A 14032-nucleotide genomic window follows, 5' to 3' on the forward strand; every position below is an offset into this window, starting at 1 on the left:
ACCACATGGGCATGGCTCCCAAGTTCTGAATATCTGTTCTAGTGAGTCTTCTGATCACAGCAAGTGCAAATAAGGGGTGGGGGGTGATTTATCATAAGGGTTTGTGTGGACTATTAAGGATAAAGGATTTTATAGAATAGGACCACAGTAGGGCTGGGTCTCCCAGAGTCTAGAATGAAAGGGCTGGATCAGTAGCTAGCCTGTGGGTCTTCGCTCACCACATGGCTCAGCCACTCCCCAAGGGCTGGCTCCAATCTCCTTTCACCTGGAGTCTCTACACACTTTTCTCTACCTCAGTGCTTCTGCTTCCTCATGGTACCAGCTAGCCAGGACTCCTCAAAGGCCTGACTCTACCTCATGGCTTCTCTCTACATACCATGTCAGCTTCCATTTCTGTAGCTAAGTGCTCTTCTATAATCCCCAGTTCAAATTTCTAAGAACATGCATCTCTTTTCCACTAGGTCATGTCATATCACAGGTCCTTGGTGAGCATAGGAATTGGCTGTTTTTAGGTCTGACATCCAGCTCTGGCCCAGTAAGTTCTGTCTAGGGAGCAGGGACAGAGCAAGGTCTTATGGTAGAAAACATGGTTATGTGGGGATGACGTGAAAAGAAGTTGTGGATGTAGAAGTTTCTCTTAGAAAGGCCACGGGAATGGCAAGCACCACGGCTGACCTGTTGATTACACCTCCGCATATCAGACAGGTTCACACTAGCTCTCCCTCGTTTCTGCTGCTGTGGACTACCAAGCTGTCCTCAGCCAACAATGCCAAAACACCCGCTGGCATTGGTTGGTGGTGAAGGAATGGTCTGACCAGACTCCTCCTTCCCTGTCAGTGGGCTCATGAGGAGGTGACGTCCTCCCACTTTTCCTTGTAGAGTTTAATTGAGTTAATTCTGATCACAACCTCTTTTTTCTGCATGTCACTCTTCCAGGCCACTACTTGGCACAGTGGACTGTGGTGGCTGTCACTTTTGTCTCCCAGCACACCTTTCCTCTTCTGGTTCCTTAGAGGAACTCCACACACTCCCGCTCCATTTAGTCCAGTTGGAGGTGGGGCTGTCATTCATAGTGCCTCCGCCCTCCACCTCATCCTTGACCCAAAGTAGAATCAAAAAGATCCCATCCCTCCCGCCAGGGATGGGGACAACTCAGAAGAGTTCATCTGAGGAATGAAGCCGGATTAAGACAAGCAAGGCTGACTGACTGAGAGAGATGGAGAGGAGATAGTCCTAAAAAGATTTTTTTGAACTCTTGGATCCAGCTATGCAGTTTTATAAGCAAACAGATTTTCTTTTTAGAGTTCAGAGAGTTCAGAGTCCTGACAAAATCATATCATTTTCTCAAGTAAATTCTTTGCTCTCTCACTTTTTCCTCCCTCATTACATTTGTTCCATCTGTGGGTCCATATATGTGTCTAATCAAAGCTGGCACACTGTGTTACAACTAGTCTACCACTAAGCAGGATGGGGATAAATAAGAGATCAAGTGGTCTAAGGTCCCCATACCATCCAAAAAAAGCATAGGGATATTTTATCACTCCATAATTTATCAACTTTGGTTAAATTAAAGTTTCAAGGGCAACCATTAAAGAAGAGCAAGTGCAAAATGTCCAAACTAGAAAAAGAGCAAGTGACTAAAACTATCCCAAAAGAAGGGAAGAAAGAGCTAAAACAAAATGAAGTACTTGCAGGACAAATACATTAAAAGCATAAAATACGAAGACAGACGTAAACCTAAATACATCAGTGGTTATATTAAACAAATATAGACTAAATTTTCCAAAGAGACAAAAACAGGTGATAAAAAAACAAAACCCACATGCTGCTTATAAAAGACAAATCTAAAACAAACAGCACAGAAAGGATGAAATGAAACGGATGGAAAAAGATATACCTGGCATAGACTAACTAAAAACAGTTGGTGTAGCTACACTGGTATCAGATAAAATAGAATTTAAGGCCTCCCCTCCTCCAAACAAACAGACAAACAGACAAACAAAAACCCACCATTCTTTTACTAGAGATAAAAAAGGCAACCTCATAATGATAAAAGGTTAATTCACCAGGAAGATATAACTTCATATTTGTGTACACTTGATAATAGGGCTCAAAGATATAATGCAAAAAATTAAAAGGTGAAATAGGCAAATTCATAACCATAGTTGGATATTTTAACACATTTTTCTCTGTAATAGCTAGAATAGATAAAAATAAACTAGTAACAACAAAGAAGATTGGAATATAATTAATAAATTTGAATTCAATAACTGCCGAAGTCACATTACTTTCAAGCACACATGTAACATTTATAAAAATAGACCACAAAAAGAGCCCTAACAAAAATCTCAAAGGATTAAAATTATACAGAACAAACTCACTGACCATAATCACTTAAAAAAGATAACTAGAAAATACTTGTATGTTTGAAAATTAAGAAACACATTTCTAAGATACCTATGAGTCAAAGGGGAAATCACAATGGAAATTGGAAAACATCTGGAAATAAATGACTAAAATACCACGTATCAAAACTCTGAGCACATACTAAGTACCATCTGGAGGACAATGTGCAGCCTAAAATGGAAAGAATAAAAAGGACAAAAATGAATGAACTTTTCAAGAAGTCTGGGGGAAAAAAAAACCCAAAATATTTCCAAGGAAAGAATGAAAAAAGAGCAAAACTTAATGAAATAAAGAGAAAACCAACTTACTATGGAGAATATCAGTGAAGACAAAGCTAGTTCTTTGAAAGTAACTTCTACTGAAACTAAAGAATTAAAGGGATAAAATATAAAATGAACTGTAATGAGAAAGGGGACATCTCTGCAGACACTGAAAACATTAAAATAACAAGGAAATATTATGAAAAATTTTATATAAGTTTGAAACCTTAAAAGGAACCAATTCCTGGAAAAATACCACTTGATAAAACTAAAGAAGAAAAATTTTTAATTGTGTTGGAATCATGAAAAACATTGAATCTGGGGGCTCCTGGGTGGCTCAGTTGGTTAAGCTTCAGACTTTGGCTCAGGTCATGATCTCACGGTTTGTGAGTTTGAGCCCCGTGTTGGGTTCTGCGCTGACAGCTCAGAGCCTGGAGCCTGCTTCAGATTCTGTGTCTCCCTCTCTGTCTCCCACCCCCACCCCACACTCTGTCTGTCCTTCTCTCAAAAATAAACATTTAAAAGAAAAAACCAAAGGGATGTCTGAGTGACTCAGTCGGTTCAGCATCTGATTTTTGCTCAGGTCACGGTCTCACGGTTCGTGCGTTCAGGCCCCACGCTGGGCTCTGCGCTGACAGCTCAAAGCCTGGAGTCTGCTTCAGATTCTGTGTCTCCCTCTCTCTCTGTCCCTCACCTGCTCACTCTTGCTCTCTCTTTCAAAAATAAATAAAAATTAAAAAACAAACATTGAATCTGTAGTCGAAAATAACACAACAGAAGAAAATACAGTTCCAGACCCTGATGGCTTCATCACCGAGTTCTCCCAAAAACTCAGGGGACCATGGAAAGGAAACTAGAATGGATGGTGGAGGAGGAAGATAACGGCTTTAGTTACACTTTTGCACTAGCTACAGCAGCAGAGATTGTAATTTGTCCCACTAACTTTCCTCTAGTAAGTCTTCCCAGAAATTGTGACCAACCAGAATCGGGGAGCTGTATCTGGATGGAGTAAATTTAACAAAGGAAAAGAATGTATTTCAATGGAGTGTAGAGAATACTATTAGTAACCTAATCAGTGTCTCTTTACTAGCTAGCATCCTCCAGATGGAGTGTCACATAGGGACTCACAGATGTCCCTTCAGAAAACTGCCACTTCACCTGGTTATACTTCTCCCCCACTCCTGCCCCCCATACTGCTTCCCTCATTCTCCTTTTCCTGAGCACTTTTCCCAATATACCACTTGAACAAGAATCCCCATTTCAGGCCCTGCTTCTAGAAAACAGGATCTAAGATATCACCATTTAAGAGGGTAAAAAGAGAGTCACAGAATAGGAAAAGATACTTTAAAAACACATAACTCAGTGCGCCTGGGTGGCTCAGTCGGTTAAGCACCTGTCTTCGGCTCAGGTCATGATCACATGGTTTGTGAGTTCAAGCCCCATGTCGGGCTCTGTGCTGACAGCTTGGAGCCTGGAGCCTGCTTCGGATTCTGTGTCTTCCTCTCTCTCTGGCCCTCCCCCACTTGTGCTCTGTCTCTATCAAAAATAAATAAATGTAAAAAAAAAAAAATTAAAAAAAAAAACACACACATAACTCAGGGCGTCTGGGTGCCTCAGTCTGTTAAGCAGCCAACTCTTGATTTCGGCTCAGGTCATGAGCTCACGGTTTGTGAGTCTGGGCCCGGCATCAGGCTCCACGCTGTCAAGTGCTGGAGCTTGCTTGGGATCCTCTGTCTCCCTCTCCTCTGCCCCTTCCCTGCTTGCCAGTTCTCTCTCAAATACACTTTAAAATTTTTTGGAAAAAAAAAAAAAACAAAAAAACTTAAAAAAACCCCATATAACTGACAAGGGACCACTAACCAAAAAAAACAAACAAACAAAAAAAAAAAACCTCCAAAAATTAATAAGAAAAACTGAAAAGCAGGCAAAAGGCTTGAATTAGGCAGTTCACAAAAGAGGCCACCCAATTAATCAATAAAAAGTGCTCAACATTAGTTATAACCAAGGAAAATAAAATTAAAACCACATAGGATATCACTCTAGGCCGACGAGAATAGTTTAAAATTTTTAAATAGACAATACTGAGTATCTGCAAGGATACAAAGCAGCTGGAGCTCTGACATGCTGCTGGTAAGAAAGTAAACTGCTACAATCACTTAGAAAACTGGAATTATCTAGCAAAGCAATTCCACTTTGACATATATAACCTAAAGAAGCTTCACAAACACAATAGCAAATGTCTAAGGATATGCTTGGCTGCACTGTTCTTGGTATTCAGAAGCTATAAGCAACACAAGTATCTAAACCATATGACACAAATTCAATGTGACATATATCATGAAACACTGTTAGCAATGAAAATAAGTGTGGTAACCTCATGGATGCAACACACAAGTATGGCAAAAGCAGCAAACACAAAACACACACTACGGTAGGCAACTATACTGTTTTAGGGATGCAGATATAGGTGACAAAACTACAAAGAAAAACAAATGGTTATCACGTAAGTCAAAATAGTGGTTTCTTCTGGGAAGGAGGTTATGATTTGGAAGGGAGACTACTGAGTATTGGCAATGTTCCACTTCTTGACATGGGCGGTGGTTCCCTGTATGTTTCCCTTATGCACATTTGAGGGGTTTCCTTGCATGCATTCTTGTTACAGCTAATATTTTTAAAGTTTAAAATAAAGACAATGAAACAAATATATCAATTATTGTTTGATTCTTAGAAAACTTGAGGGAATTTCACTTTTAAATTAAAACCTTGTCCCCAAATCTTTAACAGGGTATATACCACTTAAATTTTGCAATAATGCCTACGTTTCTCCACTACAGATGGAGAAACGGTCTCCTGGGAACAGATCGTTTTTGCCAAGAGTTACCAGAGGACCCCTCTTATACATGAAAAGTTGAATAGGCACACAAAGTTCTGGGGTAGCTAACTGCCATTCCTGAGAATCCTTGGTAGGCAGAATCCTGGAGGGAAAGTAGAACCAATTTGCCAAAAAGCCCTGGGTTAGGGTAAGGAAGGGACTGAATCTCCAAACCTTGACAAAAGGTTTGAAAAATAGGGAAATCTAGATGGTCTGGGATGACCCTGACAAAGGCTGCTAGCACAAAAGGGTCCCATATGCCCCCAAAGGGAACTCATGGGAGGACTGGGGGAACCCAGCCTGGTGACATGCTCAACACACTGCCCAGAGTGAGGTGCTTTGGGGAGAATGGCTAAGCATGTGAGCACAAACTAAAAAAAGCTCTAACCTTGGAATCCAAGCATGGGATCAAGCTGGCGGGAACCTGGTCCAATAAGGGCGTTGAGCAGCAGTGACCACACATCCTTGGACTGTGCAGGACAGCTCTTCAATAGTGATACCATAAAGCTGTGTCAGAAATAACAAGGTGGATGGACTGCTCAGACTCTGCAGTTCTCTCTCCTCTGGAGAGTGGAAGACTGACTTCTTTGGATCGTCTAAGTTCCCAGGAAGTTTGAAAGTAGGAGATATTGGAATTCTCACTAATGAGGGCATTAAAGGACTTAGGAGATGACTTGGAAAGATAAATTTTTGACTGCATTAGAACCCAACAGGTGAAACAAGACACACAGGTTAAACATCTGAAACAAACTCTTAATCAAATGGCTCTATTATCTACCTTTATACATGCAATACCATATGTATGAGTAGGAAACTAATATGTCACTCACTAAGCTAACACAAAGAGGGAAATGAAAGAAATTAGCAGGCATTTCAAACAAAGCCCATGACAGGTGACTTAAGAGAGGGTTCATTCACTAAGACAAATGGAAAGAACAAGGGCTTCTTGTACCCTGTATTATTACTATGTGGCTGAGGCACATAAAAGGAACTGGTTTCTTTTACATCTTCCTTGAAGAGCATCATTACTATGTGATGTCTTCTTGGTTGCCGAGGACACTTCCTCTCACCTGAGAGCTCTTGCTGGCTTCTAATCCACACCTTTATCAGAGCCCCACAGATCTGCCTGCCTCTTGCATGTGGGAATGTCCACAGATTATTCCCCCAAAGATTCCGAGTTCCCCGAACCAGGGTCTATCTTCGTTTTTATCTGTTTCTGCTTATTCCCACTCTTCTTGGGCCTGGAACCAATACATATTTGTTAAAGGAAAGAATAAAGGAGGAAGGAATAGTATGAACGCACTGCAGCTGAAAAAAAAATTGAGGGCCACCACCAGAGTACAGACACCCACAGCGAACTGGGGACTGCTTGACCACATTTTACTTAACAGCTACTTGTGCTATCATAAAAACAATTCTTCTGATAACCATGGAAACCAAAATGAAGGCACTGTGGCGAGGGTGGCTCTTTTCAGAAATAATACACAATAAGAGGCCTGAAACCAGAAAGACAAAGAAATCCAAGTGCTCCAGGCCAGAAGGAAATCCTTTCCTAAAAGCCCTGACAAAGCAGCATTTTCTTCAGTTTCCAGAGGCTTCAAGAAAGGCTCAGGGACTGCCTTGACAGATCATGAAATAATTCAGACCTCTCTATGTGCTTCTGTCTCTTGGGGTCAGCTGCTAAGGCAAAAGCTCGCTGGGAGACAGAACTTATTGTCATCATAAAATGTATTGAGAACAAGCAGAGGGAGGGAAATATATTTCATCTCTAGCTCCTAGTAGGTGTACAAGCACACAGTAGGTGCTCCATAAATACCTGGTGAATAATGAAGAATCAGGTTAGGACTAAGGGGAAGCACAGCATCTGGTTAACAGTGTGTGTTCTTTCTACCACCTAGGGCCAACAACCTGTTGGGTGCTGAGGCCTGAAGTCCTGTCCTCATTCTGGGTCCAGTTTCTCCATGTGCAAGAGGAGACAGCTGGATTAGACAGTTTCCCAGGCATGTTCCTACTCTAACAGTCAATCACTGTACTGTGCTTTTTTTGGTGGCAGCACATGCCTGGCACTTTTCTTTCCCCTCAGAGGGAATCTGATACCCATCTGCTCCAGTACATTAATGTTCCCATCCTGCCTGACTCATTTGGTAGGAACAACAGGTTCACATGCCAGTGGTAAATGAGAAGGCAAAGGGGGCCCAGAAAGAGAAACAGGGAAAGGATCCCACTTGGCCTCTTTCTTAGGAAACCAAAGCAGCACTCTTTTTAGGACTATTGGGAAACTGAAGTGCGATTATTCTAAACACCTCTCACGCGAAGCACTCTCTAGCTTACTAAATTAATTGAATAATATTTATATGAAAAGGACTATCCATTGAACATTTCTGTGCCGGACACTGTGCTAAGCTCTTTATACTGAACCTCACAGCAACCTCATGAGCTAAGTATTATTATTATCGTCTTTTAACAGATGAGGGTCTGTCTGGCTCAAGGTCAACAGCTGGTAACTGGTAGAACTAGGACTTGAACCCACGTCTAACTTACTCCAGAGTTCCGGCTCTTCCCATGGCTTTCCCACCCGTGCTCCGCCGTAGTCCTATGAGGGAGGCAGGGCAGGTGTTACCACCTTTACTTTAAAGATGGAGAAACAGACTCTCCGAGAGGCTTGCGATTTGCACAAAACACAGGGGACACTTAATAGTAGCTGCCCGGTCCCAGACCAGTGCCCCAGCACTCCTGGGAGGGAGGCTCTTCCCACCCCAGGAGTCGGCTTCTTCCTCTTGGACTTCGCTTACACACTCGCAAAACCTCAAGGCTGAAGGCAACCGAGGAGATCCACCTTTCCAGCCGGGTCGTTTTACAGGAGGGGAAAACGAAGCACTAGGCGCGGCTGAGCCTCCAGGTGCCAGCAGAGCGCGGGGCCGCGGGCGGCCTGAGGGCACCCTCTCCCGGTCCCGCCAGGGCCAGGTGCTCAGCTTCTGCCAGGACCGAGCGGCGCCGCCAGGCGCCCGGGCCGCCCCCTGCTCCGGGCCCCGGGCATCCCGGGGACGCGCGCGGAATAACTTCGCCCTCAGCCTCCGCGGGCCGGCCTTCTCTTACCTCGCCAGGAGCTCCTCGGAGCGCTCGCCCACAGCAGTCCGGGCCGCGGGAGCCGAGCCGGAGCTAGAGCCGGAGCCGGAGTCGGAGCCGAGCCGCAGCCGAGCCGTGAGGACTGCGGCGCTCGGCCAGGGGCGGGCGGACGCGGCGCGAGAGCCCCGCCCGGAGGCGGACAGCTGCGGGGCTCGTGCGGGCGGGCGCCGTCACGTGACGCGCGAGGCGGGGGATGCCGGGAGCCGGGCGGGCTGGCGGCCGGAGCTGGGCTCCCCGACCACCGCAGCGGACGAGCCTGGAGTCTCTGCAGGGAGGGGAGCGGGAGGGAGACGCCGGGGGCGGGTGGGTCCTCGGATGCTGCCAAGTCGAGCTTGTGGAAGGACGATTATGGCTTGTACTGCGTGGCCCCAGAGGGGCAGAAATAGAATCAGTGGGAGGAAACTGCAGGGAGGTATGCTGGGGTCAATATAAAGATTCTTCCAATCATCAGAATTATCTGTCAAGATAATGGGCTGTTCCAGGAGGTGGTGAACAACTCGGTGTGCACGCAGGAGCGGAGTTCATCCATTCGACAAACTAACCACTGGCTATGGGCCAGGCGATATATTGGGAGTATGTATTAAATTCTTATATGCATAGCGTTTAACACATGCCTGGCACATAATAAATGTTGCATAGGTGTTGTTGCTGCTGGCATTATCATGGGCACAGAAATTAACGAAGCTGATATGGCTCCTCGCCTCCTGAAGCTAAATTCTTGAGCGGTAAGGTAGACAATCACATACCATTTAAATAAACATGTATTTAAAATTATAGTTCACCGAAGGAACCCTGATTTTAAATTATGGGGCAAGGGAGGGTGGTCAGGGAAGACTTCTCAGAGGAAGGTAAGGAGATAGCCAGATCGATGAGAGGCAAGGAAAACCTCAAGGAAGGTGGGGTGGGGGAGGCAGAGGAGAGGACTGCTCTTTGGGTAAATGTAAGATGTCCAGTTCATCTGAAGCTTATTGTGTTAAAAGATAACAGTGTAAGTGAACTTAGGTAGGTTGGTGCCAGATCATGCATCACTTAGTAGGCCATGATAAAGGATTTTAAAATTTTATGTAAAAGGAAGCCACTGAAGTGGTGGAGGGTGTGGGTGGTTTGGTATCTTTTTAAAATAGGATGCTGGCTACTATGTGGATAATAGACAAAAGTAAGAGTGAAAGCAGGGAGCTTGGTAAGGACTTGGACTGCAGTAATGATAGTGAAGACAAAGAGGAATAGATTTGATGGTTTTTGGTTTTTGTTTTTTTTTTTTTTTAGGTAATCAAACCGGTTTGATGTGGGGTCATTAAGGGGATTCCTAGTCTAGCTTAATCCACTGACTGGGGCCCATGGAGGTGCTATTTATTGAAATGGTTAACTACTGTAAGGGGAACATATTTAGAGGTGGGGGGAGATTAAGAAATCAATTTTGGACTTGTTAAATTTAAGATGCTGTGTCACCAAATGAAGTGATCAAAAAGGCAGTTGGATATAGACCTCTGAATTTTATTTTATTAAAAATAATTTTTTAAACGTTTATTCATTTTTGAGAGACAGAGAGAGACAGAGTATGAGCGGGGAAGGGGCAGAGAGAGAGGAAGACACAGAATCTGAAGCAGGCTCCAGGCTCTGAGCGGTCAGCACAGAGCCTGATGCGGGGCTCGAACTCATGAACTGTGAGATCATGACCTGAGCCGAAGTCGGACGCTCAACCAATGAGCCACCCAGGCGCCCCTAGACCTCTGAATTTTAAAAAAGAATGTCAGCTACAGAAATCTAACTTGAGAATACTGTGAAAAAGAAATTATTGCACCGTATTGAGGTAATAGCTGACCCCTGTGGTCCCATTGACCTCTTTTAGTCCCTGGTTCTATAGAATGTAGTCTATAAAAAATGTATTCCATCTGTTACCACCACATGATGAATTTGGTATTACAGATTCTGGACGAGGCCCAAGTTACCATGCAGCTGCTTTCTTTTACAAATTGAAACAAAACAAAACAAAAAACACCCTTAGCCCAAAGCCAACAATTTCTTTTGAGCAAAGGCACAAAGCTGTACACACAGTAGCCAGATATAGTAGAAAGACCACTCTGATTTAGGTCAGATCAGAATAGGGGTGGTTCACAATACAATGAGCTTGATGATTTATCTAATTGATGACTGGCAAAGGTGTGACATGTTTAATACTTTGAAAAGTGTCCCATTGTATGAAACTGGCAGTCTAGATACGTGTCAATAAGCAATTAAAAGCCTGACTTTCTGGATTTGTGCCAGCCAACATTGTTTTGGTGTTTCTATAGAACAGCTAAGCCCTTCAAAAGAGTGCAACAGCAACTCCCTACAAGAGCGTGCCGTCTGCCTTTCCCAATAATGATGCAAGCCTCAGTTGCTCCGCGGAAAATGTGACTTTAGGTACTTAAATATAAGAACATTTGCAAACTGCAACTGAGTTCTCCTTTCTGATCACATCTCCTTCATGTATGCCTCTATTCTAGCACTTGCTGTCTACTGACTTCTCTCCTCTATTAGACTAGAGAGGACTTGCTCGTCTTTGCTCAACTAGCACAGTTGGTATTCATTGCAAAATGAGTAAGTAAACATGCACGATCTCTTCAGCCATGTGAGCTTTATTTACCCTGCTTTATAGAAAGTGGGGCTGACTGTGATTTGTTCAGGGTCCACATAATAGACGTGTCATCCCATTGGCTGCCCAGTTATCTGAACTCCCTACATTTGGAATTCCCCATCTTTGAGATCTTTCACTGTAAAAGCCAAAAATCCAGTTATTTCCTCTGCTTCTCCACATGACCCGGACACTACAAATTAGATATTCCTGAACCATCAGTTGGAAGCCAGAGACAACAAAGTGGAGACTTGGCATAATTCTTTGGTGGCCATGGCAAACAGCAAGATGAAGTTCTTAGAACACTGGCTGTCAGGATAGTGCAGGGCTCTGGGTCTGTGGCTTTGGCAAGTGGTGGCATCTAATCCTCAGCAGAGGTATCTTCACTGCACTGGGTTGTACGCGGTGACCAAGTAACAAGGAGTGATGTTCCAGTTGCCTAGTCTCCAAGCCTGGTTCTCCAGGCCTCCTGGTGTTGCTAAATTACCTATAATCCTTTCAATGAATTACTTTTCTCTTTAAATCTACCCAAACTGGATTTGGGTGTTTCAAGTAAAAAAAATATGACTCATATAGTCACATAATTAAGAGCAGAACTGAAGCTATAACTGAGGACTTTTAACTAATTCTAGTGTTCCTTCCAAACCAATAGACCTCTACCTCCAACAACGCATTTTTTACACTACATATTGGTGCCTCGAAATCACTCTGTTCACCATTTATCCTTTTAGTGCCAGTTGGTTAACGAATATTTCAAACGACTGCATGGTGAGGCAATTGCCAGTACAACAGTGTGAAATGTAGCCGTATCAGTCAGTACAGCTGCTTAGGTAATGTTTGTTTGTTTTGCAATTTTGTCCTTTATAGACAGAAGTGGAAAATGAAGGTACTATGACTAATATGGCTGAGAAAAAGATGAAAATTATCGGGTGTGCTTAAAGCACATCTTTAGCCTCAGTAGAATGCTTACTGGATTAAAGTCCGCTGTGTTTTATTTGTGAAGGAAACCGTTTAAGAGCGTTTCATGCAACGCTTCCGATACTGTGTTTAAAAGGCAAAGTGGTTTTGTAATGTTTTTACATCTCAGTAACAAATCTACTCAACTTTTCAAAATGTGATTTCTACGTTTTTGTGAACTTGTATAAACGTAGGCAAGTGGCACCACATAAGCATACCTGTAATACAGCATGCGTTTGGCCCTGCGTGAAGTCCATAAGACAGGGCAGGGAAAAGACCTGGTGCTTTATTTGTAATTTCCTACTGAAGCCAAGAAAACAGGTTACTGAGCGTTGTTCTTGTGTAATTTGGAACTGCAGTATATACAGTATCCAGCAGATGTCAGGATGGGATCTCTTTCGAGAAAACAATAAACAGGAGTTTCCAAAAGAACTGAAGGTTTTCTTGTTCTTCTGTGCTCCCCACTCTTCAGTCACACTGGCCTTTTTCTTTAAACACACATGCTTTAACACTTTTTCCAAGGCTCCTCATTCTTTTATCTGGCCAATTGCTATTGATCCAGTCTTCATATGAGTAAGGCTTCCTCAGGGAGCCCTCCCCAACCCAATGGGTCAGGAGTCCCCTATTTCAAGTTCTCACAGCTGCCTGCACTTCCCCCCCCCCCCCCACCACAGCAGCTTATATAATAGGATGTGTAACTATTGATGAATTAGGTAATGTTTGCCTCCTCTGCTAGAATATAAGCCTCTTAAGGATAGGTACCATGACTGAATTCCTTTCTGTATCCCTCAGCTACCAGTGCCTGCTACTCTGTAGTTACTGAATAAATACCTGTGAATGTGAACCTCCACCAACCAAAATGGGAATATTTCTCTGAGGCCTGGACAGTGGGGATTGTCTGAAAAGTCACTAATCTTTCCACCTTCAATTCAGTAGTCATTTATTCAGCCCCTTCTTTGTAAAGATATTATGTGGGACAGAAAAATATGTGAGATAGCACTTGTATTCAGAGTCTTTTGGGGCGCCTGGGTGGCTCAGTCGGTTGAGTATCCGACTTCGGCTCAGGTCACGATCTCGCGGTCCGTGAGTTCGAGCCCCGCGTCGGGCTCTGTGCTGACCGCTCAGAGCCTGGAGCCTGTTTCAGATTCTGTGTCTCCCTCTCTCTCTGACTCTCCCCCGTCTCTCTCTGTCTCAAAAATAAATAAACGTTAAAAAAAAAAAATTAAAAAAAAAAAGAGTCTTTCAGTAACCGAAAAAGACGAGAGAAAACTTTGTCCCATAGTGGCAATCCCTACTATACAGTATCCATGTTCAGATTCTTACTCATTTCCATTAAAGAGCCCTGTCTGCAACCCACCCCACCTTGGTCACAGCAGTTGAGTTCAAGAAGGAAATCTTTCTTAGCTTCCAAACCTTTATCCTAATCTGCTGGGATAGTTCCTTGACAATATGCTTTTAGCTTTTATGAACAGCGCTTAGACTCCCATTGTAGGTTTTCTCAAGGCTAAATACTTCTTTCAATCATTTCTCTTGTACCATGATTTCCGGATACCTCCAGTGCTCTCTACTCTGGCAAGTTGGCTGCTCTTGAAGTATTTGTCAGATCTGGAGACCTTAATGTTGTAATTTTACAAATGCAACCTAAAATTGCTTTCAGTTTTAGTTTTGACTCTTATTCCTAAACCAGTCCAGAATCTCAGAATTGTAAGAGGCCTTAAGGTAAACTCACTCACTGCTACCCAAAGCAGATCCTGGACCAATTAAATCACCTGGATGCTTTTAAAAAAAGTGATTTCT

At 43.4% G+C, this 14032-nt stretch overlaps 1 protein-coding gene across 1 annotated transcript in view; it reads right to left on the minus strand.

The window, feature by feature from the left end:
• FBXO10 (F-box protein 10) overlaps positions 1-8665 on the minus strand; it is a 52793-nt gene extending 44128 nt beyond the window's left edge. The window contains 1 exon segment of the mRNA XM_042964768.1: positions 8635-8665. The gene's annotated coding sequence lies outside the window, so the exon portion shown is untranslated.
• Between the last annotated feature and the right edge of the window lie 5367 nt (positions 8666-14032).

This window comes from Panthera tigris, chromosome D4, assembly GCF_018350195.1.
Source record: "Panthera tigris isolate Pti1 chromosome D4, P.tigris_Pti1_mat1.1, whole genome shotgun sequence".
In the NCBI taxonomy this organism is placed as follows: Eukaryota; Metazoa; Chordata; class Mammalia; order Carnivora; family Felidae; genus Panthera; species Panthera tigris.